The sequence below is a fragment of the Aphelocoma coerulescens genome, chromosome 8 (assembly GCF_041296385.1).
Source record: "Aphelocoma coerulescens isolate FSJ_1873_10779 chromosome 8, UR_Acoe_1.0, whole genome shotgun sequence".
Lineage (NCBI taxonomy): Eukaryota > Metazoa > Chordata > Aves > Passeriformes > Corvidae > Aphelocoma > Aphelocoma coerulescens.
In genome coordinates, this window is record NC_091022.1 from 17,320,066 (window position 1) to 17,347,196 (window position 27,131).

At 40.6% G+C, this 27,131-nt stretch overlaps 1 protein-coding gene across 5 annotated transcripts in view; it reads right to left on the bottom strand.

The window, feature by feature from the left end:
• Positions 1 to 27,131, bottom strand: part of LRRC8D (leucine rich repeat containing 8 VRAC subunit D) — a 54,155-nt gene that overhangs the window by 12,900 nt on the left and 14,124 nt on the right. The window contains exon 1 of one of the 5 annotated variants that reach the window (XM_069022861.1): positions 20,802 to 20,909. The exons of the other annotated variants lie outside the window; for them this stretch is intronic. The gene's annotated coding sequence lies outside the window, so the exon portion shown is untranslated. Of the gene's footprint in view, positions 1 to 20,801; positions 20,910 to 27,131 lie in introns of those variants that run through there. 5 annotated transcript variants of the gene reach the window in all.

Here is a 27,131-nt window from a genome sequence, read left to right on the forward strand (position 1 = left end):
CATACACTCATTATTTGGAAAACAAAAAAAACCAAACAAAACCCCCTAAATCTAACCCATCTCCCCAGTTCCCACATCCCACTGTCCAAACTGCACAGCTATAATTTTGGACTTTCCCTTGAAGGGGATATATAATCTCCCTCTCTCTCTCTCTATATATATATCTCTATATATTTATATACATAATATATAATCTCCGATATAGTCTGCAAATACATTCTCAAATTAAGGAAGCATCACCTTTATGAACAACATGAACTTCACTGACAGTAACTTGCAAAAGAAAAAATTATCAAAATCTAATTTCTCTTAGACTGCATAAAGAAATATTAGGCTTCAGTAAGCTGGAGACAAAAATAAGATTCTTTACATAATCAATGTCAAATTAGTACCATTTACAAAAATGAAATCTATAAAAAACCGCTTTTTTCTTTTTTAAAATCTTAAAAAATGCTGCCCTTCAAAGCTGGGCTTTTTCAGGTTGTGTAACACTCTAACCTACTTTTGGATGCTGCTATTTAAGTGTTTACACTGAATCTTCCTTGTTTACCAGTTCTTTGAAGGTCTAGTGCCATACACCACTCCTACACAGATGGTTTTGAAATCAATGTGATATTTAGAAAGCAATATTAGCAGCCATTATTTCCCTAACAATAAACTGTCAAATCTTACCTCATTCTTGCCTTACTGTAAATGACCGGAGAGGTCTGTTTAAAGATGACTTTCAAAACAGGAGCCCATTGTTATATTTCTGAGTAGCTCCCCAAAGTACCCAAAGATTATTAACACAATTAGAGCTCCCAAAAAAACCCCAAAATTATTAACACAACTCTGTATTTGCTGCATGCAAATTCTGTGTCTACAGAGCACAGAAAATGAACAACTTCCCACTTTGCCTACTGCAGTACTCCTGAGCATGCTCTTATAAAAGAGCTGCTTTGGCCAAAAGTGCAAGCTTCAGTTTTTATTGACATTTAACCCCAGGCTTCAGAGTGCAGAGCAGGTGCCCACTATACTTCAGAAAGCTCGAGGAGACCCTAAAAGCTGGATGTTCGGCAACACTGCTCCATCCTTACTTCTCACAGGTTAGCAGGGTCAGAGACCATGAAGGGCAGGAGAGAAGAGATGGGAGAAGCAAATGAGACTGGAGAGAGTGGTCCTTGAGCATCCCTCTTCATTCATCTATATATCTGGTAAACAGCTCAGGATCAGATATGTTCCAGTTGAAGTCAGTTAGCCACGTGATTTTACAGTTACAAAACAAATCACCTAGCAAGGCAACATGCAAGAAACCAAAAGAGATGGTTAATGAGACATTTACCAGTAGGGTAAATACTGAACTTCAGATGCTTTTCATAGCTGTAAGCAACAGTCCATGAATGCACAGGCGCATGGGCATAGCTGCCAGAACAGAAATCCTCCAGCAGAGTGGCAAGGACCTGGCACATAAAGGCAAAGAACATGCCCTGGATGTACCCCAGCACATGCACTCCCGCCCTTACACTGCTGCTACAACCACTCTTATTTACACAATGCCAATTCATCCTTCTTTTATCTGAGGCAGCACATCCCCAGTGATCAAACTCGCACCACCAAGGCTGAGCAACCAAATTTCCAACAGCATTTTCTATTTCACCCAACCAGAGAGCAAAAATAGCGAGCAGACACTTTGTATCTTATTTCACAGCATTCCCAAAACAGCCAGACCAGTAATCTTGAAAAGACAGCCTAACTTGTGCGTGCAGTGCTCCCAGTTTAACACCAAGCACTTTTACTCAAGTGCAGACTCAACTGAAAGCTACTGAAGTTGATTCAACCTGTGCTGGCATGGATGTACAATGTACACTAAACTAACAGCTGCTTGCGCTCAAGTATAAATATTTAATCCTTTTGCCATTTCTAAATCTGTTGTTCCCCTATCTTTTATGCCGTGAGGTTTCTGCAGTGTTTTCATGACCACTATCAGGAGTAGAGGAACACACAGTAAACATCTGTCACTTCTACTAACCAGAGCACTTTGGGAATTTATCAAGTTGCAAAAGCAAGCTGCAACAGAATAAAAGCACATCTGGTAGTTCTTGTCCCTAGAGGCTGCTTTTTATCACTAAAAACAACCCAGCAATACAATTAAAAATAAATTAAAAGGATTGGAAGATGAAAAAAAGTAAAAAAATAAAACCAACTTTTATTTCCTTTTTAGTTTAGAAATCTGAAAAATAGAACAGTTAAAAATGGTTTAGAGCCAAGTTGTTTAAATTTGCTTTTACATAGATAATTCCACAAGGCTACAAAGTTTGTTACATGAAATTGCTTGATCTCAGATACACATAGCACCCAGCAACTCATGCAATTCCTCTGAAAAATACTTTCTCATGCACAGCCACACACGCTGCCAGAGTCTGTCTCTTCTTCCGAATTCAGCTGGAACTGTGGCAACTTCAAAGTGGTAAGAAATTTAACCTGGCATACATCGGAGCTGACAGTTTGGTGATTTTAAGCCATAGAATATAAAGATACAAAAAGTTTACAGAATATATTAGTAGCTCTAACTACACACCCTAAATGTACCAAAATAAGGAGGAGTGCCTACCAAAGAGAAAGGAATGTGTTGCTGTAGATTTTAATAGCGCCTCTTCAGGGCAAAATGACCTCTCCACCTTAACTCATGGTACTGAAGTCTTGTTTTACTTAATTTCTAAACTGCATTCCCATCCATACAGAAGCAGGTTTACCAAGTAACTACAGTAAACTATTTTCAATGAATATTTTCTCCTTCCTTTTATTTTTAATGGACATGTAAGCAACCTTGCACTGGAACATTTACAGCATCCTCATGGAGATCTAGAGCCAAGAACAGACAAAACTTTCACTAAAGAACAGGCTCCATTATTCCTTATCTGAGCAGGTTCATCTCTTCAGCCTGCAAACACAGTGACTCTCACTGGGTTACGTGCTGAACAGAAGTTTCATAAAGATTTGCACACATATAAGCTACTGTGTTTTCAAATATCTGCAGTGACACTTTCATTATACCCATTATTTAAAAGCAATCTAGGAAAGGCCACACTTAAATGAAAAACTTAAAACAACGAATGCAAATTAAACATGTGCATACCCACAAAGAAGTGCCCAGTGACACAAACAGCTACATGTAAACACAAGCCTCCTACTCACAATCAGAGCTCCTCTATTTCTGCCAAGATCTTTTCTGTGGCAAGAGCAGTAGGAAGGTGTATTAAGTGCAGCTGAGAATCAGGATATGAAAAAACACACTTGAAGTCCACCTTTCCTTTTACCCACTCTGCTGCTTTGATAAAAAAATTAAAATGCTAGTTTACAGCTCAATAAATAGGCTGTACCCTCAATTTTAAAATACACAGTCTCTCCAACTCCTTATGGGACAACAGTCTAACTTTGTTCCTATTTAAATGTCACACAGCCTCTTTCATCCCCAGGGAGAAGGGGATACTTCCTCACTCAAGCCAAGGTCCAGCTGTAAAGCCATGTCACAGTAACTACTCAACATAACAGCCAAGCAGCCCCTGACACCCCCCAGCATCCTGTCTCCCCCAACCCAGGGCAGAGACTACAAAACTGATAGCTTGCTGCCAATGCTACCTGCTCTTTATCAAGCAGAGAGATCTTCTACACCTCAGACATCCTGCCAGATGGGTAACAACTATGACTTCTCACATAAAACTCTGATCAGCAGATGAAGGATGGGTTATTAATGGTTACCACATTCCTGCCAAGCTTCCAATAGCTGAACCTCCAGTGGTTTCATGCCTGGAAAAATGCCTGCAGCTGAAGCATTTATCCTCAAACGGATTTATTTAAGTTTACTATAATTCTTTTTCCTCTTCTAAACTTAAGCTGCTTTCTGTAAGAGATAAGCTATTTGCTTAGTCCATTAGTCCCATAATTGTTTGGTTCAGGGTGTGTACTACAGTACTTAAGCATAAAAAGAAATTGTGCTGCAACATGTATTTTGGGGGCTCTTTTGAAATTTTGAGGTGAGTTCAGATCACCTCCTTCCTTTTTATGCTTTATTTTCTCAAAACCCCATTCAAAACACTGCCTTAAGAACAGAAAGAATGTTCTAAGACTTGCTGTCCTCCCAGAGATTGCAGCACTCCTGCTCTAACAAGCAAGCTTTCAGCTCTGCAGAAAGGTTCAGTAAGGTTCCATTGTGCTGTTTGATGCCATTCACCAACACCAGCAGATCCGTACAACCTCCAGCTCAAATATTTACTATTGCTAAATTTATATGATGATTTGACTCAAATGCTCCAGCTGGAATTGTAACCTCTGCACTGAGGGCCCTCCAGCAGGGAGTGGGCAGACAACCCTTGCCCCTGAAGGCTCACAATCTAAAAGTGATTATTTGTTAGGCAATGATAAGCATGTTTATGGCTGTAACATTCAAAGACAAAAACCAAACTCCCTCAGGCTTCTAGAAAAAGATAAAAAAGTGGGATAACAGCATGATTAAAGTATAATCAAATTTAATGTTTTAATGCATTGCCATCTTTGAGATGGCTTAACATTATGTCCAAATAAATCCCTTTACAATTACAGCATTCCTATATACTTAGCCATACTCCTTCCCACTGGTTTGAGTACAATGCTATCTCAAAAATAAGGCACTAAAAGTAACAACTCTTGAAACCTGCCTTTCCAGTGAAATGGACAATGAAGCTTTCCTTTCCAGTCAAATCTGTTTTAAAACAGATAATGAAGCTGAGTTTATACTTCACTTCAACTTGAGCAAAATAAAAAATACAGAAAGGAGACACTTTATTCAATCCCATCTACAGATACCACTCCTGCTCCAGCACTTATGACTTTTTCATGATTACTACAGGCTTACACACACACTTGCACTAGCGTTTTTGGCGGCCACCTTCACAGACATGCACCCATGTATCATGTCACTGTCTGTCTTTTACAGCCAACACCTGCCTGGATGGCCAAATCAGAAAATCAGTGCAGAAGCAGCTTTTTTCTGTAGGCAGCTTCCCCTTATCCTAGGTACTTGCCATTTGAACTTGTTTTAGCAAGTTTCACATCATTTAAGGGTAGCACAATAGCTGCTCCAAAAATAAAAGCTGAGTGCCCTCTAACTGGAGGAAAACAGAACAGTCAGGTTTTGTTGTTGCCATTGTAAGTAATTTTCACATCCTTCAGCAGACCCCAGTCAGGTCCCCAGGAGAGTCTGTGCAAGCATGGATAACCAGCAAGGCAAGTTCAGGACACAGCACTGCATCATACTGACCTGGCAGAAGAAGGGTCCTTACCTTCTAAATCATCTTCCAGTCCTTCCACCAACACACCAAGATTTCAAAAAAAAGGGGAAAGGTAAAGTCTGAGCTTGCACAAGTACATCAGTGATTTCAGCATTCTGGCTCTCACTGTGACTTCCATCTAGCATAATGCAAGGCTTTCAGAAAGAGGTGCAATCCAGCCCCCCTTGCTGCCCTGGTGTCCTGAGCAGAACAAGGACTTGTCCTAAGGCAAATTCTTAACATCACATCCAGCAGTATTTCTACAGGCATGTGTGATGCACTAGGCATCACCTACTCAAAGCAGGATGGAGCAACTGATGTTTTTATCTCGTAACATGTCTTGGGGTGACTTTATGATGCGTATCCCATATCGCTGCCCTATGCCCAGAAATTAATTCTTGTGCCTTTCTATGCCTTTAAACTGAGCCTGAGAGGGGGAAGGAAAAACTGAGCAAAATTTTTTCAAAGCAGTTTGCAGCTTGTTCAAGGTCACACAAAGACTTTTTTTTCAGCTGTGGCAGGAGAGCGAGAGGGAAGGGAAGCACCGGGCTTGCTTTTCTTTCCAGCCAGCTTTCAGCAGTTTTTTTCCTCCAGAGAGTTGAACTTTTGTTTTCCTGGGACTTCGTTTTTTCCTTTTCTCTCTGCTGGACTGTTTCAACATCAGAATACATTGGGAGGACCTTCCACTGAGGCCTTGGCCCTGGAGGTGGGCTCACCACCCCGTCCCAGCTCCAAGGAGGGGGAGAGAGAGATCTACGGAAGGACTCTGAAATTTTCCCAGGTTTCTCTCAGCAGATTGAGAGGTTTTATTATTTAGCATCATTATCCGTTTTCCTGTGTGTTAGTTTTTATCTCTTTCACTTTCCTTCGAGGAAAATTTATTTTTTCCCAAACCTGGTGGGGGAGGGGTGGTTGTGACCTGCCTTCTCTCAGAGGATATATTTCTAAATTTGGTCAAACTGGAACATAACACCACCAGAAAACAACAGCTCTGGAGCAGTGGTGGTGGTGAAGAGACTGAACAACTACAGTGTTCCCCCCCCCAGGCAGGCAGAGACCTCCAGGCACTCACAGTGATCAGGCAGCATGGCCCCATGAGCCTACAAACACCCCTCTCAGAACAGGGTATCCTGGAGGCATCCTGCAACTACCAGGGACGGCAGGCATTATTTGAGCTCTTGGTTTGCATTTCAAGTTGTGTTGACTCAACACAAAATAAAACACAAAACGGCCACAATTTCCCACACAGTGACCTGTATCACGTCATAGCTGAATGCAAGTCATCTTCGATACAGACCTATTTTTAAGTCTGTCTGGCATTATTTTCACAAGGATCTACTCAAGAACATTAGGACAACTAGCCATCCACTTTATTTACATTTTCCTGTTATCTCATTGCACACTTGGACGACTGCCTATGTGTGTGGGTGTACAGCAATAATATACATATGACTACATACCCATCAGTCAAGACTTTAGGATTTGTCATGGCCAGACCAAAACACGAACGAAACCACCCAATTAATTTAAGATAAAGTTTTGTAACAGCCTGTCTTTGACCAGGAGTTCTGCCTGCCAAATCATGCCTGAAGTACATTTTTTTTAAACATGAAAAATTTTATCAAGGCCCAGAACTCTATGATAGTTTTTGTTCCCTTTTAGACTAAACAGCAATTCTAATCTCAGTTTCAAGTTCCTCAAAGGCTAAAAGAAAAACTCTTTCTCTTAGATATAAAACAACCAAGCACCTTTGGATTAATGAGAATTTAAGTAAATTATTCACTGGTTTCAATTTCCCAAGAACAGATTTGCTCTGGGAAGCCAAAGTGAAGTACTGTTCTCTACCCCCTTCACAAAGCTTGGGACATCCACACACAGCACCAACTGACCTAGCGGGTAAGGCCCAAAAGTGTGACTTTAAGAAGGCAGGTGATGATGCTATGGCTGTGAGCTCTAAATTCTTGCATATGGGCATAGCCATGTCCATGTTCACTGTGAAGAAGCCCTGGATCACAGTACCAAAGCTGGATCCTTGCTCACCACACATAAGCAGGCACTGTTGCTACAGCCTAGTCCTGAAATATGGCTGATAGCTTATTATGCTGCTTGTTCTGAGAGGCAGAGCTCCCGTTGGGTTAAAACATTCTGTATGAGACAGAGCACTATGACAATCCTGCTCCTGGCTCAGCAGGGGCACACTGTCTCTGCCTCATCATGCCACGCATCAGATGCCACTCACCACCTTTCACAATACTTGAATTGTATGTTCCAGGCACCTTACGTTTCCAGCTCCTGTGTCCTGATCAGTTTCTTCAAATTGAAACAAACAAGAAAAAAAAAAAGTGATTTTTGGACAAAGACTCTGCTAGCACTTGATATTTATATTGCATAAAAGGTTCAATTCCCTAATCTATATCAAAGCCTTACTACATTATACAGTGTGTCATCCTGTTTCAAAAGGCTTATGGCCCAAAAATTCAGTTGAATTGCATCAGATTTCCTACTATATAATACAACAGTTTGAGGAAGGCAGAGTTTCAAGACTGACCAGTTATAAAAAGGAAGAAACTTTAAGTTTCTGCCATGGGCTAGAAATTGGAATACATCTTTTATTTTCTACATTAGCAACACTTTGACCTCAGCAGTAATCACAAAGTAAAGTCATCCTAAAAAAAGTTTTCAAGTATTGGCAGTGTGTTGGAATTATTCCCCACTATGCAACTCTACTATGAAAAGTGATTTAACAAATGCATCATTGAAAGACACAAGGCAGCAGAAAATTTTGGTATTTCCATGCAGTTTACAATTCACAAATAAAACCATTTCTCTCCAGTCTCTGAAACTCTTCCTTTGGAAGTGGAGCTAAGTTTTCCACATAGTTAATCTGGGTATAGTGCTTCTTAGTGTTCTGCATAGGCTTACTTGCTGAAGCTGGCCATATTCACTGATACTTGCTTTGTCAAATTACGAGAAGCAAGTTGTAAATAAAGCTTTGTTTCCACCCCTAAAGGAGGAAGAAACAATTGACTGTATGAAATGAGTAATCATGAAGTGGTTTAAACAGAAACAAAATCCCGATCAAAAATTAAAACAGTCATGGAGGTAAAGGCCAACAGGATTAGACTGCAAGATCTCAAATTATTTATATAAGAGCAATAATGCTATTATGACTCATTTATTAGAGAATCTTTATTGCCCTCAGTTAACAAAAAAAAATGTGACAATGGCATGCTTGAAATTAAGTTACATAAAATGATTTCTTGCCTCTGAGTTGCTGTTTGTGAATAGCTGCAATTTGAACAGAGATCTCAATAAATCTCCCTCACTGTAACACAGACTCAAAATTGAAGTTTTTTAGCAATGAGCAAAAGCATAATCATATTAACACAAAATATTCAACTTTTCCCAGTGAGACTTGCACTTAAGCTTTTTAATTACAAGGTTTACACCTCTATGACCCAAGGCAAGGATCAGCAATGAACAATCAACCACATCATATCACCACAGCCAGCTACTGTACTTTTCTCCAGTCCTCCTCTGTGACATCTGTCACTGTCAAAGCCACAACAGACTACAGGGTCTGACCCTCCAACTCCGAGAGAAGATCTCCTTGCCAACTGTAACACCATCTCACCAACCACTTCAGGGTAAACTATATCTTCTCAGTAATTTTAAGTCACTGAAAAGCCACAGGACATAAAATTATGAATTACCATAACCATGCCAAAACCCAACCATGGCCAAAACACAGCAGCAAAGTGTAGCTATTTCTCTGTAGATGAAAGCCAAGGGATTTCTAGTGTTTTATTTCCTCTAATGCACAAAACCTAAATGCCAGCAGCATGTTCCCTGGTAGAAGCCCGAAGACCACTTAAAAGTCTCCGTTTTCAAGATGTCTTAAACTACATAACTTATTTCATTACTTTCCCCTCCTCAAAGTACAAAAGCAGCTTCAGTTTCCTCTATGATCCCCTCTGACTCTTGGAACTCCTGTGGGCAGACAAGAACAGCAAGAGTTATAAATACAGCTCGTATTTGGCATTAATTGAACATCTTTAATTTATGATTACAATTACATTACAAAATGCACATATACACAAATGTGTCTTACAGATCAAGCCATCTTTCCACAGTCAGCAAATGATGCAATTTATTCAGTCATCACAGTCCAGATCAGACCAGTGACACTGTAAGACATCACACAAACAATACAATAGCATGTACTGAAGAACTACTGAAAACTCATTTAACAAATAAAAGCCATCTCGTAAAAAAATCCCATGAGAGTCTTTTGCTGCAGTGTATCATCTGTGTTTCAGACTCAGCATTAAAAAATATTTAGCTTTTTCTACAACAAAGAATTTAACTTGTGTTGGAATGACTGCATGCAGGGAAAAATATGGCAGTCATACAAAAGCCACAAAATATCACAATTTACTGTGCTTCTTGATGCAGCTCTTAAGAGCCAATTCATAGCGTCTATGACTTCAACATCGTATCTTCCTCTGTTCACAGCCCAGTATCCTTATTTGCTTCTTTGCCAGATTAGCACTATATTAAGCTAGAAAGGCAGCCTGTGGAGGTAGGGCTGATGTGTTCCTTTTATGCTCGCAAAGAAAAGGAAGTCTGCTCACTGGTCACCATCTTTGAGCCACAAATGGCCTGACAACAAAATAACCATTCCCACTTACAAGGACAGCAATGCTAAAATGCTTCATCTTTGGTACCTGCTCAAGTTTTAAAACTTTTACTGCATCACCATTTTTCTCATATTCTTGTTCTAAGACTTCTCTCTCTTTATAATCCTGCAGATTGCTTTCCACCAAGACTCAGGCACTGAACAGATGTGGGTTGCAAGACCCATCCCAAGCTGACTGGTTTTCTTTGACCATGTCCATGTGTTTCCTCATGGACACAGTGACAAACAAAGAGGAGCTCTCTGCTCTTCACATAACATCTCAGGAGCACACTGAGGTATACACTGCTAACAATGCCGAGCAGCTATCCCAGGGCTTGGAGACCATGAAAGGGAAGCAGTAGTGGAACAACCCTCACGGTCATTATCCCGGTACCTGCATCTCCCCATCAACATTTTCTGTTCACTTTATTTACCAAATGCAATTGTGACACCAAATAAAGTTGTGGGTGTGCCTGTCTCACCTACATGTAACCTTGAGAAGGAAAAAAAGGGAAAAAAGTAATGAAACTTACAACATTTGTAACTCTCTATTTAACAACAGAGAAGCTTTCTCCAAAACAACTGTCAAGAGGTAACTACAAAGGAAACTGAAGACTTTTGCCTGAGAAAAAACCACAGCTAAACCTTCTTTCTGTAACTTAAATCTCCTTGCTCTGTTCTATTTCTCTCTTCTCTTCTGATGATAGCAATCCTCAACAATGCTTCATTTTCCCTGCAGATCAATTAATTTAATACAACAGAGAAATACTGTACAATTATCATCACTGAAAAGCTGAGTGCTCAAAGCCAGCCTGCTAACTCTGATCCATGTATATTCTATTTGTAGATCAGCATGTATGCCCTGCAATCAGAGGCACAATGACACATTTTAGCACAGAGGGTGTGTTCTCCCTTTATCACCATCTCCCCTTCATACACACACCCTCAGTGTTCCTTCAGCCCGAATTACGCTCCTTCTCATATTAAATTTAGAAACAGAACTCTGAATCACCAGTTCCTGTTGTGAAAGTAGCTAGAAACAGATACAGCAAAAGAAGTTTTCTAGTAAACAGCTATAGAATAATCAGTCCACCGCATTAGACCCCACTGTTACCAACTGTTTTATAAGCCTAGGAGAAGAGATTATATACATTTATATAAACAAAATAATTTCATTTCCTGCATGTCTAATCCTTCCTAGAATCACATCAATTCTTACCTGTAATGGTATCATGCAGCAGTGAGTTTCAGAAATTAACTGTCCACTATAAAAAAGAAAAAAAAAACACACCCGAAACCCCTTCAAAAATATTACTCAAACTCATTGCTTGTGAGCCTGCTGCAGCACTTACTCCATTCCATTCTACCTTTTCTCAACCTTTCTTTAGATGCACCTTCAAGAGGAGGAACAGAAAGATCTAAGCTGCTGCTTTGCAAGACAAAAGCAGCACAAAGATTTCAAAACTGATTATATGCAAGAAAGGTCAGTTCCAGAGAGAGAAGAGTTCAGACAGCATTACACACAAGTTAGTCCGCCCTGCAGAGAACGATGACTTCCTAGCCTAAGAACTGTGGAAACGCACTCAAGTTTGCCAGTTTGAGTCGATGAGGAACCACATGCATGGTTAGGAAACTCTTGGTCACCAATTGTGGATTCCAGTTTCTTCAGTTGCTCTTGAAATATTTAACAAAGGAGCTATGTATCTCAGGCCAAGAGGCACCACCCACGTATATGCCTCATGTAGCATGCATACACACACACACACACACACTATATATAGATACAATTTCTAGCAGAGATGCAAGCTGATGCTCAACTACACAGCACACATGAAGAACATTTTGGTTTGCAGGTTTGTATAGTCCCATCTATGACTTACTGAAGTCAGTGGGACACCACATAATCACTACACTCAGTAATTCCTGTATTTAGCACGAAGGACACTTTCAGAAAACCTTTCAGCCCTGGGAACATTTTGGGTGGAATCCACCCCTTTCTCCTGTTATTTACTTGTTCTAGCACTTATGCTCTCTCGCCATTACAAATGCACTTATTTCCAATTGCCTGACTGCAGCTCCCAGCCATCAGTTCTGTGTCATGCCTGTTTCTGTTTGCGTTTTAGCCTCCAGTATGCTCTCCCTCAGAAGGTGCTTCCCACCAATTATCAAGTTCCTCCATTCATCTATTAAGAAACAACAAACCCAGCAACAGAATGAGCCTTTCAGGCTCTCCTTGTAGAACATCAGTCAGCCTTCAAATATCTCCTCTGACTTATGTGAACTCACTCCCATTTTCAACAGGCTGTTCGTGACCTCAGAATTCTACACGATTCACCTTCCTTTGCCCATTGCCCCTCCTGCACCCAAAGTTATAGCCCTCTGCTGCCCTGTAAGACAGCAGTCATGTTCAGTCGTCGACTCACTGTACCCTCAAGTAGTCTTCTCCCCAAGCTCCTATTCTGTCACTACATTGAAGTACAACACCTGCAGGCCCCATGATATTGCAGATTATATTAAAATGCACATTTGATTGATACAGTTCACCAGGCTATGCAAATTCCTGTGTACAAGCTGCCTTGTCCTTGTTTACACACTGCCTAGTGTGATATGGCCTGCCAATTTTATCAGTACAGAGCCTATCCTCACCTCCAGCTACTTGATGAAAAGGTTCAATGGAATCTGGCCTCACCTCAATCCTTAAAACAAGACTTCTAGAAGCATTCCCATTTGATAATGCTTCACCACAAGTGACTAACTTTTAAACATCAGTTAGTCAGTTCTTAATTCGTTTACTTTTGCAATATCCCAGAGCCATAACATGTCAGGACAGGAGTCCCCAAGGGGCATAGCAGTCCTCACTGACTACCTCTGCTGCTGCTGAGAAAGGGAACAAGAGACAGGACTTGGAAGGAGCTAGGGAGCAGCACAGGACCACATGGGTTGAACTGTCTCCCTCCCCTTTACATGAGATGACTTTGAAGACATAGCTTTACTAGTCTCATAGAGCCCTAGTTGCTTTAACTTTTCCAGTATTTTGGTGACTCTTAATGTCAAGCTAGCTGGAAGATGATAAGTCAATCTCCCACTCTTTCCCTGTCTATTCTGGCATAGTTGGTTTTAAGACCCTCAATACCAACAGTTATTAAAAACTGTCTGCAGGCCTAAAGACTTTTCATCAAGGTCTTTAAAACAATCAAGCCACAGTGCTGCTGATTTACATATGTGCATCCCTAGAAGGAATCTTAATTTAGTAAATCAGACTTACTTCTCTGTTGGAATTGCATTGATGGTATCACATTCTACACCTTCCCAAATATGGAAGAGTATTAAATCTTTCTACTTTTTTGCATGAGCTACTTTATTATCTCTGTCTAGTAACTGGAATTATTTCTAACATAGCTCAGCTGTAGAAAATATTCAGTTAATTCTCTTACTTCCTAACTTCTAACTTGCATTCCCATGTATCCATTTCCCCCTTAATTACCGTTTTTTCTTTGAAATTTCTAGATGTGTCCTGAAACCAGAGGGGTGTTAGTAGAGATGTCTTCTTTCTTTAAACCAGAATTTTAGCTTGTGGACTATTTAGTATCTTCTTACAGAGACCTGTTTTCCATTCACCTTTTTTTCCTACAATAACATCAAGTTCTCTGTGATGACAAATATGCTCTTTTGAAGCATTAAGTATAATTTCTTTGGGGCTGTTCTCTGTTTGTCCATCCTTTACATTAATGGGTCACACTCAATGGTCCCATGGCAACCACCAACTTCTAGCTGTGTGATACCAAAGTCCACAGTAGCTTTCTCAGCTGAAGACCTGAAACAAGAATTGACCTGCAGTGGCCTAAATTTCCATGGCACTGAACATGTTTCCATGATGCCAATAGGATGTTCAGCACTCTGGAAGCAACCAAAACAAAACTAAACAGAGTGTACAAAGGGAAACAAACCTGTACATTTGCTGATCAGCCATTTCAGACACCTCTAAACAGCCCTTCAAAATCTATTGCTTGAGTGTAAAGATGAGGTATTTACCAAGTAAGCAACTTGGTAAGTCAACCAGAGTGGACAACATCCACATTCTGACTCCTCTCCATCAGTCTGACCCTCACTCCAGGTAACAGCTTCTGCACAGCCCAGCCATCTGCTGCTTGTTTGATGAACAAGACAAAATGAACCAACCTCAGTCTGATCCCAGTGGGACACTGCCACAGAAACTGCACTGCTCCTCAGTCAAGAAAGGCAGTGCAAAGCACATGCACTCAGAGTGTAGACAAAATATCCCTCATCTGCTCAAGGTGAAGGCATCTGTGCTCTACTTGGATTTTCCCATCCAGTCAATTAAACTTTAGTACAGAATCAGTCCTTAGCCTCTAGGACCAAGCCTTTCACAGGGCAATAAAACAAAGTATTCAGCAAGAAAACTACAACATTTGACTTTTTAACTGCCTGAGCAGTAAGAAAAACATTCAGAACCTGCCATTTTCATAACTTTATTTAAATAATATTCTAAGTATTCATACATAGTGATCTGTTATGTGTTCTAGAAGCATGGCAGTAGCAGTCTACAGATGGAATTCTGCAGTTCAACATACATGATGGAACTTCCACCTAATCGCACACGGCTGCTGAAACACATACTTGCATGAATTCAGTTAAATTAGAAATTCCTTATGATGTTTCACAAGCCTAAATTCAGTAACTGAAAAGGAAATAACCTGTGTTCTTCCTGTACATCAGCCACAGCAACTTATTTTGCAGAACTAAAAATGACTAAGGAAGAATACCTACAGTGGTTCAGACATTCCTCTTTTTATTAAAATAGGAAGAAAAGGAGAAAAAAAAAAACTGTAGCAGTGCATTAAAATGCAAAATGGAGAGCTCTGCCCATAACTTCTCCAACAAATTCTCCCTGAATTAGGCAGCAAATGTTCAAAACTGCCAATCTGCACAAACAGTTTAGTCTAAAGTGCACAATCCCTGTGCCAGATTCCTCTGTCCCTTTCTCTCAGGCTTGAGGTAAACATAACTATGCAGGTTGCCAAAAGCCTCAGATAACAGAACATTCAGCCTTTTCCTACTACCCAGATTTTGCTAATGTTCCCTGCTTCGTACACATACCTGAAAAAACTTTGTATGGGATGGGAAGAATTTCAGTTTGGGGTGAAAGTCCAAGATTTGCTTGGAGGGCTTGTACTCCTCTAACTTCCTTCACCCTCCTCCCATCAGCTTAGAAAATCTCAGAAGACATCAGCAGCTTTACCCACTTAAAGGCACTCCATTCACCATAAAAGATTAGAAATGTGAACTAGAAGTTTCTACTGAAATTTTCAGTCATTACACAGTTAGTGACAGCTTTAAAGGATGCCATTAGCGGCATTCCAAAGGTCTATTGCAAGGACTAAAGTCAGTTCACATCCTCTCATAATTTCTGCTTAAGGTTAGCAGAGTCAGAAGCTTGAATAATGAATTCAGATGAAAGTACAGGATGACTTTAAATACAAGTGCTATTCCTGACTAGTAATACATCTGCATCCATATAAAGCTTCCCAAATCCTTAAGAACAGCCTTCCTATATAATATAATCCACTTTGAGGCTCTGTCTGCATAAGGCACTTAGGATTAATTCTTAAAACAAAAACCATGCAAATTAAAAAACTGATTGATTGAACTGCTTGAGACCTTCTTCAGATGTTCTTTTTCAGAATCAGAGTGACTCTCAATTATTCCGCCTCAAAGATGTAGGACAGTTGAAGCAATTCACTTTAAATTCACACCTTCAGCTGACTTGAATAATTTCTTAATGGCACGTGAAGACAAGACTTAACTCCAGAATGACACACAGAATTTACTTGGGAGTAACTGTCCAAAATATCTCCCTTGGGAGACAGGCCCAGACAACACAACACATCAGGACGCTGGTTCAACACCAAACCATTCTAAGAAGAATGCAAGAAGCCACACAATCAGAAAAGCTTGAATTCTGGTAAATTGAATTTCTGACTGTGTATTTGCCGGGTTTTAGAGAAGCATTTCCAGCAGGCACCTAGCCTTAGCTTGAACAGCCTCTTATTCTGACAATTATCCATGATTCTTCTCCATTCCTTCCCTTCCCTTTCTCCACAAACTGCATTCCCCAGCTGCTCTTCCAAACCCCAGCCTGTTGTACTGATGGCTGACACATGGGGCACAATATAAGACAAAATGTGACAGCCCCTTCTTGACAGATTTTAAGCATCACCTGCCTACAATGCAAAGCAGCTTGGAACAGAAACTGCAGGTGCAGAACCAGCAGAGAAGTGCTTTGACTTTGGATGCTCCCTCCCCCACAGCTAGGCTCTCATTGTTTTTTCCTGGGGATACATCTTCAGATCAGAGCCACAGCCTCCTGCAGATATAGATCAGCATTGCGCATCCCACCATTCTCTGTCACTGACAAAAAATAGCTCTGGAGGGAGAGGAGGAGGTTTTCAGCTGTTTTCTTCTCCAGTTCTCTCTCTCCTCCCTTGCAATGAGGGAGGAGCCATTTTCTCATGTTCATGGCTCGATGTCAGAAGTAACTGTTTTCTTACTCTATGGAGCAGTAAATCCCCAGATGTGCCTGTAAAAGAAATTTAATAGTAGCCACAATGTTCCAGCAGCATCCTCAGCAACATGACTACCAGGCTTTTCATGGAAGAGTTGAAAGAAGCTGGCTGGCATATTACTTGTTTCCTTACCAGAGGCAGCCCAGAGAAGTGGCTGGAGCCAAAAGGAGAGGTCTGCATAGATGCCTCTCCTAGGCACCACTGATACTCTTACAGGGTTCAAAAGAACCACAGGAGAGGGACATTTTCCTAAACAGGATCAAAAATAGATGGAGGAAAAGCATGTAATATACGATTCTTTAATTTTCTCATAAACAGTAACTTTATTCTTCTCGAAACATTGATTGACATTTGATCCTGTTATGAACAATTCTGAGGCCTCCCCCACAGAGCATCTAAGCTGCATCACATTAAAGCTGTTCCTTTCTCCTTGCCTCTAGCATATTCCTAACATGTAAACAACTCCGCTGTGCACACAAGCAAAGGCAGAGCTAGCTAGTGAAAGCTGCAGCACTAAGGGCACCATAGGATCTCATCCAACCCTAATAACCCATTAATTTCACAGGGCACTGTATTTATTAACTAGAAGCCAACTGCTATTAATGCAAATGTACATGTGAAAAATTATCCCATTGGAAAAGCTGAAGGAACATTACAGACTGATTTTTCACAGACTGTCATGTTTCACAAGCTTTGTTACCCCCGTAACCCAAACATACAAGAAACACCAGTCTGAATGGTGGAAGAATTGTGACAGACTAGGAGAAAGGCAAGTGTCGGGAAATCCAGAAGCCTTACTGTCTGAGGATTTCAGCTGATGTGACACCACATGATAAGTAATGTTCTTGTGGCCAAGCCTCAAAACCCAGAGGGACTATTTCCAGTTCAGCTTAATAAAAAGAAAAAAACCCCAATCTTACTTCTCACCTATTCAACAGTGAGGTAATTAACAGGTAATACCTTACAAAAGTTACCAAAGTTAATGCAAAAGGATTGCGCAGCCACATATTTTGTGTATGTTAACTCCCACTTCACAGGCTCTGGACCAAGACACTCAGGGGAGCTGCCCTGGTGAGTCTGGTTCCTTAGGGCAAGTTCCAATAGCCAGATTCACCCGCTCTGCCATGGAATCCTCTTACAGCACCATTACTCAACTCACAAATCTCTCTCTGCAGGCAAATCTGATAAGGTCTGGAGGAAACACCAATCCATCTCTGACCCCTGTCTCATTCATCCAGGGGGGGTTCTGCAGTGGTCCCAGGAAAAGCTAATGTAACTGCACCTATTTCTCTTTAGGGACTTCTCCACCTTAGGAGGTTTCCAATGGCAGGAATCCAGAGCAAAGTGGTGCTCAAGCTGTGAACTGAAAACAGCTGCACTGCCAGGCTGCAACATCAGGACTTAGAGCAGGCCAGGGTACCTTGGGTGACCATTCCATTTGCAGTTTTTTGTCCCTTCAGTTAAAACAAAACCTGGTGATTTCTTGCTGTCCTTCTGATTTCTGCTGTCCACACCTACTTTGTAAACTGGAGCAAATCAGTCATGTCCCAACACCCACTGGCTTCCTTTGGCTTCTTTCTCACATTCAAAAATGTCAAACTATGAATTCCAGTCCCTGCTTCTTCCTTCCACAATGCAAAGTATCACCCTAGTCACACACATCCTTCTCCCCTCCCACTTCTTGTCAAATTCCACTGCCCATACTGACACCAGAGCAAGTTTTATCTACTTCAAGCTGTGAAATCATCCACTTCATTCCAGGACCCCTCAGAAGCAAACTGCTTTCCTGTCCTACTCTCTCTACAAGCCAGCAGGTAAACACCCACTCAATCCTGCATATGACGTTTACCAAAGGAGGTTTTACTGGAGTAAAACAAGCATTCAGGAAGGTCTAGTTTTATAAATAAAATTGCATATTCTTCCCTGCAGCTAAAATCTCATCTCCACATTTCCCATTTTCAGTGCTTTTAACACAAATTAAAGAGGCGGGGGGAGGAAGAGCTTTCTCCTTCCATAGTCTGTGCCCAGGCAAATGGCAGTTTTACTACAAAGGTCAAACAACCTCTTTTTAAAAAACTTACTAAAGCCTAACTCCAATGCTATCCTTGCAAAAGCTAAATCCCCACTCAGAGTAACTCTGCAGTATGCAATAAATGCTGTTACACAGCATTTATTAAAGCAGTACAACTAAATCTTAACTTTTGACTACAGCAAAATAATGGCCACAGCTAAAGGAAGCCAAAGTATTTCATTATCTGCAGGCTGGAAATTTTAGACAAATCTTCAAAGACTGAGGCTTTGCAAAGTGCAAGGGTCAGCTGCTGTACCCTACATACCTGACAACATGCAATGTCACAAACACCAACACCGGAAGGTCATAGCTACACCATAGTGCCAAATACCTGGCAGCCTTTCTCTTTTTACAGAAGCCTGATTAGGAGACTACAGCCAAGCCATAGTTCAGAATTTAATGATTAAGGGAACCACTGTACTGAAAATGTGAAGCATTTCAAGTTTAAATTATGAATGAGAGCAATAGCTCAAGATTATTACACATTTTCATTCACCTTTCACTCTTATAAATAAATAAAAATGAAAGGTTGGGCAGTGGCTTTTTGTACACTGTCAGCAAACAAATGCCTAAATGGATGTTCACCATGCACTAAACATTCAGGATTCAGTACCAAAATTGCCCAGGATTGCACATAGCGTGCTTTTAATTTACCAAAAAGACAAAACACAGGTTATTACCTCTTCTAACATCAGAGTCACAAGACTTATCTTGTATCAAAGGTCTGCCCCAGACAGGAACACTCAAGAGGGTATCAATTAACCTCTTAAAGGATCCAAAAGGTTGCTGAAGCTTCCATGTCTTTCATGGATTGGTTTTGATTGACCTCGCATCTTTGACCTACTACAATTGAACCCCCTTTAAAATAGACATTATTTATGCTAATTTAACTGAATTCAGAGGGCTCACTTTGAGTCATCCCTTCAGGGTCACACTGCAGTCAGCAGCATTCTTCACTTTTACCACTATCCCAGCATAAAGGCAGAAAGCACCCTGGGCCCAGGGTTTCCCATTAGACACCCAGCTCAAATGCAAACCTGTAGAAATACAAATCCTTGACTGACAAATGTCTATTGAAGAAAAGTAAACAACCTGTATCTGAGAATTCCTGAAAATCAGGAATGCCATTAGCCATGCAGCACCTGGTATACCAGTGCACTTCAAAAAGGTCATGAGGTAAGCATAACCCTAACACACCAAATGGGAACATTTGGCTCCTTCAAAGTGCTGTAACCTCATCAAAACACTTGAATCAAATTTGACATTTATATCTCCATAAATAATGTGCGAGCAAAAGCAAAGACAAAGCAACATTTGCAGTTCAGGGAAAGACATCAAAACAAACACGTTCCTAGTACTCAAATGTTAAACTACATGTGGGAATCTGATGATCTTTTGAATGGCTGAAAGCTAGGACACAGAGGAAAGGGCATCTTGTTTTTAAATTAATTATTAATCAATCTTTTCAGCCATCAAATCCCTGCAATGACTCATCCACTTGCTTTACCAAAGTCTAAACTGTTATGGGAAGTCTGCAATTCCACTGGAACATTATCCTCCTGAGTGCAATACTTAACCCTATATACGAGAAAGGATTTTAGTAGATTCATTTCTCTTCCACAAGATCATCAAGTCCTCATTACACCTGGAAAGAAAAATTACAAAAAAAAAAAAAAAAAAAAAAAAAAAAAAAGGCAGAACAGTATTTAGAATTTTACATAGAGAGAAACAAGAGATTAAGTCTATCCCAGTTATTCATTGCAAAGCCAGTATTCTTCCAGTGACAGTATACACTGTAAATAATAAAAGAATACACATCATCAGAAGTCCTCAGTTATCATGTCATTGAATGATACAATTCTTCTACACTCATTCAGACAGTTTCTACTGTCTGTAAAGGAATTTAGAGAACTGTGGATTGATAGAAGCTACTTTTTAAGTTTATGAAATTATGAACTTGATCCTATACCCCACATCCATGAAAATCTCTTTTCTAAGTTTGACAGCTCTACTAAATAAACCAAGCTGCAAGACTTGAGCTCAGTTGGTGATACCTATGTACAGAGCTTGCTCTTTTCCTCTGCTAAAATTATATCAGAACATTACAACACATTTGCATATCTCCCACACATGTAACTTTTTGCCAGCATTAACAAGATGACATCAAGGCTTAGAAGACATACCAGACAGAGACAGAACGAGAGGGTGGAGTTTCCTGCAGGAACACCCAGGTGAAGTCCAGCAGCTGCCAGGGAAGGTGCTGCCTTTCTACCAGCCCGATGCCTTCCCATCAGGCTCCCACTTACCAGCGGCAGATGTGAAGCTCCACCCAGGAAACCAAAAGCTTCCTACTGTTTCTACCCTCTCCACAGCCTCCAGGCTACTACCAGGAAAACCGGTATCGCTCCACCCTTTTTCCATACGAATGATTTACATCTTTTCCTTTTACTATGCTCAGCCTTGGCGCTACCACAGAATACAAGGAATAGGAAAAAAAAAGTCTCTGCTGAGTTATCTCCCCTAGTCTCTCTCGTATGGTTTTTCTGGAAGTATTTCTAGTAGCAGCCCAGAGTCCTGCTGTTGATTTTAATCAGGCAGAAGTAATACGAAATTCACATGACTCCTGTCAGTTTTCCAGCTACACAAGTTTTGCAAAAACATCAATTAAAACAATCTGATCTTCCAACTTTTACCTAGGAAAGCTATAAAAAAAATTACAGAGGTAGCAGAACTTTGGAAAAAGTTTAATTTATGCATTGGTGCACAGATTTTTTCAGAAAAGCTTTTCATTAAAAAATAAAAATTATGACAGCACTGAAGATTTTTGGCACTTTACTTCCTCCAAAGATGGCAGTGTGGAAAAAAAAAAAATCTAATTGAGCCAAGTAAAAGCAAGTAATAAAAAGTCACAGGAAAATATCTGACCTGCCATGAATAAAATGTTACTAAAATGTGAAAGTGAGTTTAAGTGATTTTGGAAGTCCGTAATGGAACCCAGTGTTATTCAGGGTATGCTACACACTAGAAATTCTAACTTGAATGCTCAAGTTATAGGGAGCCATGGCCCTCCTTCTGTATCTTTCCAGTGGCCCATTTTCACCAGTCCCAACCTACCATGACATCCCAATAGCAAAGCTCAGTTAAAATGCAAATAGAACAAGACAATTAATCTGAAACTCAAGAAAGTCACATATTGTGCAGGAAAATTTGAAAACAAGCCCATACAAGTGCAACAGTGTAACAATAACTAACAGACCAAATACAAGTCCCCCCAAATCATTAATACTTGTTTTTTAATGACCATGTTAGCTGCAGGGAAAGTGCCTTTGTAACAATTTAAGACCCAACTAAAAAAAAATGAAATAATCAAAAATTGTTTTTGTTAGTATCAAATTAGGCCAAGTATACACCACATACTTGGGGATAAGATTACTCCAGGAAGCAGGCTTTTTAACACCAGCACACTTAAGATCTAAATTACCATGGACTGCGGAATGGAAAAATGCGAACCGCATAAAAGGAAGGCAAACCCTGCTTACAAAATAGCAGTGAGTCAGCTCCTGAGGACTGGTCTATGACTGCTATGAAAACAAGATGCACATTCCTTATGTGCACTCCAATTGTACAGAATGAAAACAAGCCCATCCCCTAAACAGGCTGTTAAAAGGGCAGATGACATTGCAGAAAAGGTGTCAAGAAACATCAGTAACATCCTTTAACCCACACAAACCTCAGAAATCATTTTCAGCCAGTGCTGATCCACAGAGCCTTTTAACCATACACTCATCTATTCATGTTTGGGGCATTTAATAAGCAAGAAATATTTGTATCCCTGGCCTCGATCAACCAGTAACAGCCTATCTTGGGGACACCTCTAACTCTAAAAAGTCCTTGAGATATTCTTTAGAGAGTCTCTTTCTAAAACGCCATGACCCTTTAGCCTGTCTAGTTCCATCATCTATTATCAGACTACCTAGAAAACCGAGAATAAACTCCAAGGCCTTTTGTGACAAGCTGTGAAACTATTAATATTAACAAGCCATTCAATATCATAAGGAACACTAAGTAACATAACTACTCCAAGCATTTATTTAGAGAACACAACTACATTTGCCCTCATTCAAAAATCAAAGGTAAATGGTGGGCTTTCCTACGTGTCTCCCTCTTAGCAAGTGCCCTTGGCTACAGGCAGCTCTCTCCTTGACCACATTATAGCTCATTTTGTTGGTGCTGTTTAGGGATATCTGGGGGTTTTCTGGTCTTCTACTCATTTTGCTGTTTTCTAGATGTTATGGGTGAATGGGGCTTTTCTTGGTATATTGATTATTTCTGAGAAAAAAAAAAATACATTCAAAGAATTAATCCAGCACACATGCAGGGAAAAAAAGTCTATCAGGTCTATCAATATTATTTTGTTGACAGCTATTAAAACAAGGCGCCGACCACTGAATATCATGCCAGCACACACTGAATGGAAGCACCCTGTCCAACCTCTCTGAAAAAACAGAAATCTTGAAACCAGCTCATTTCAGGGAAAGGATTAAAGGTTGTTTTTCCAGGTGTCCTTGCACATTGGATCCCTCTGCCAGATACTGCAGTTTATCTTTACTAAACACTTACACTGCAGAAGTACCTAGAGACCTCAAGTAGGTCAGGACCTCAGCATGCAAAGTACAAAATTGATGCATAATACTTGACAGCCCCTGCCTCATCATATTTTTCCATTTCAAGTGTTTGCCTTCCCACTAGCGCAGCTATTTGAACAACCTACACAAGGAAAAGAAACTCAATGACACTGCAAAAAACCCACCCAAGTTCCAACACCAACGTATGAAAGTGCTATCCAACATACAAAAAAAACAGAAGCAGCCCTGCCCCTCATTAGGATATTATACGTAAAGATCTAGGTGAAAGTCAAATCAGAGCAGGTTTGGGGCTTTTTAGGTTGGCATACCTCCAACTATTCTAACAAAGACAGAAGAGGCTGTTGAAATAAGCTTTGGTAAATGTTTATGGATGAGAGCTCCAATTCTCATTTTCCCATCTCCTACAACCTAGACATACTCTTTCAGTTAAGGGAACAGTTTCTCAGTTGCTGCCTTCAGATTGAACCCTGGTTGAGACAGAGCAGGGGTGCAAAGGCAAATTAAAAGAAAATTTAAATGAACTGCAGGGAGTAGAACAAGAGTGCTGAGCCTCATGTTTGCATCCCCTGAATTAGTTTCCTTAAAGGCGAAAATCTGAAATTAGCTTAACAAAATGATAGAGTTCTTGGCAACCTGATTATTTTAACAAGTTGACAGCCAGTTATTCCAAACTGTCTCAGTTTAAATACACATACCAGGACAACACTATCCAGAGGAGAAGGCCAATACACTCCTGCAAGATTAGCAGTGCTTTACATTCCATGTTCTCCCTTCTGATATCTCCCTGCTCCATCATCACCCACCTCTGTCCTCACAAATACTCACCTAGATCCTGCAGAGGTTACCTGCGGCTCCCCATCCCACTTCCTGAACTGAAAAGGAAAAGCTGGTATTGCTGTGGACTTGCCTGCAAGTTACCACCAACCAGTGACTGCCCAAGGATTAGGGAGCACACAGCCTAAGGAAAACACAGCCATTACTTATCAGCCAAAAGGTGGTGACTTGACCGGTGATTGTCTGGTTTTACCACAGCCCACTGCTTCTTGCATCTAAAGAAAAACCCATGCAGCACCACAGTCCTCCCTATCCCACCCATGGCAGAGGAATGTCTGCTGCTTCCAGCCTTCGGCAGCACTACCAGCATCTCAGTCTGGTGTCGTGGGACGCAGCAAGTCACCAAAACACATGACCTGCTAAAGCATGGTCAAAGCATGTGGGACTGCCAAACCAGACAGCCAGATGCCAGAGTGCAGCTCTGGTGCAAGCAGCAATCTGGTAGGATTTTTGGGGGGAAATAATAGGGTAGCGTTTGAGCTCTGCCTCTAAAGCCCCAAACTACAATGCTTCCTTCATAGTAAAGATTGGAAAAAACAAACCAAACCCAAACCTGGGCAGTGCTCTCCTTAACTACCACAGAACTTCAAAACAGCACATGATGGGGCCAGGGGGAAGGGGCTGTATGGGGGGCTTTGCTTTCTTTAAAAATTTATTTTCATGGAATTGTTTTTTCTCCAATGTTTCAAGTATCAGTAATATTAACAATCATTACATTCCTAAATAATTATTTGAATTGCCCATGAAAATTGTTTTGAAGTCTGCCTGGAAAAACATTTTACCTCAAAAGTTAGCAGATTCAGTTTACGAGCAGAAAAAAAAAAAATCGCTTTTTTTGCCCAGCTCCTGCAGAATATAAGAGTTAATGGAATGGAAAAGAGATTGGTGCTTTATTGATCAAAACAATTCTAATCTCGCATAGAAGACTTTTCCATGTTTCCAGTAATACACTGAGCAAAAGCTACTTCATGAAATGCCGTCAGATAAGCAGAAAGTGGGAGCCCATTGCTCAGTAACAAAGGCCAGAATTTTATATATCCAATTACTGGAGGCACTGGAATGTTATAATTGTAAGCACATTCTAGTACTTGAAATAATAAATAAAACTAGAGAAACGTATTATTTATGTAAATTTAGAATTTTTCTAAAAGAGGCCCATAAAAAGCTGTGGACAGAGTAACACAATATAACAACTAAACCACAGCAGCACTAAAATAATTGAGCAACAAAGAGCTGTTTGTTCATTTTTCCCTTGCAAATCTCCCTTTCTTCCCCCCATCTTTACTATCTGAGGTGCAAGGCAATAATGTCACCAACATCTTATGGTATGTCCTTTTCACTATCATGTGCAAATACAGCATTATGAGACGTGTTAGGCCCATCTACACAAGGAAAACCTGGTGCTGGAAAGACCAGCTTTTCCCCAGTCCAATCTCTCCTGTGGTTTCTCAGTTGCTGGAAGTGTTTCACCTCTCCTGAAGCCAAACTGGGTATGGAGAAGGAAAGGCAGACCTTATTCTTTGATGCTGCACCTCACTACACTGATTTAGTGCTCCACTGTTTGCTCAGCCTCCAAGAGAAGCACTCTGTGATGGTGCTACCTTCTTCAAAACAGCATCAGCTACCAAAGACAACAGACAAAGCTTGAGGGAGCAACACATTGAGAATCACTTCCCATCTATCCAAAAGGCACCTCCAGAGATTCCAGTCACGAAGTGAGAGCAGGTAGGTATTTCAAAACAACATTGTAATATGTTGAAACACACAGCTAAGAACACTGCAGCCTACTGAATTTGATACATGTCCAGTAGGAAACAGGTCTATGCACACAAAACCATGCAACAAGACATTACTCCAGGGAAGGCTTGAAGAGAGCAGTGCTGCATTTTGACCCTGCTCAGATTTTTCTCTGCTGTAGCAAGTTGGCGACAAGCCCCGCCAGTGCTATCTCCTTCCTCCCCCGTGCTGTGTCGGTGCCACCGCCCGCGGGCAGGCTGGGTTCAGGCTCCAGAAGGACAAGCTGGCTAGAAGCAGCTCAGCTCACTGACCCGTGGCTGTGGGGACTGGCTTTTGCTATCAGTAGTGGGCAAGTCTCCTGTCTAGGCAAAGAAATAGGAGAGCAAAAACAGTGAAAAAAACACCAAAGTAGGGCTATTTTCCAGTTATTTTTTAGTTTCTGTCTCTACCGATAACATTGAAAATTCTGCTGGGAGGACAGGAAAAAAGAAAAGATAAACCAACACAAAAATTGTAACAATGGAGCAAGATACACAGAAGTCCTTTTCATTGCAAAGAAGTACTCAAAATGACATCTCTATCTACACTAAGGAAAACATTGCTTCTGCCTTGAGGTAGCCTTGGCAATAACATTGTTGCAAGCAAACGCCAGTTAATAATTTTGGAGGGACTTTCAATGCATTTAATTCATTTGTCAGTTAATAAGCTTCTAATTACTGCTTCTGGTATTGAAACACACACAAGGGAAACAGCCCTTGCTCTCCAATCCCCTCACCATACCTGCTGCTGGCAGTGGGGCAACAGGACCAGCAGTCATCCTGGCTTCCAGTCGAAGGTCGGCATTGCTGCTTATTATGTGTGGATAGTAAACAAATAGCTTATACAGATAAGTTGTTCTTAAAACAAACCAAAAGCACATCAAGTGAAATGTGATCTAAAATAAGCCAGCAATGTTTCAGAATATCACTATTTCCCCTGGCACTTCAGGATGCTGCAGCTGCAGATATTCCTCTAAAACAATTCAAGACTTAAAAGTTTATGCTCCCACAAAAAGAGGTTTCCAGACAGAAATGTATTATAAATATACACATACACTCCATCACAGTAACCAGACCAGAACATTTGCACAGAAAAGCCCCTAGCCACACTTCAACATTTTGTTCATTTAACTGTATCAGCCAATATTTTTTTCCTTGCTTTCCAACTATGCCAGCAAAAACCTTACTGCAAAAGCCCTTCTAGTGATTGCAAAATTCTTCTGCCTGCATAAACCATTTCTTTCACAGGACGTGGTGT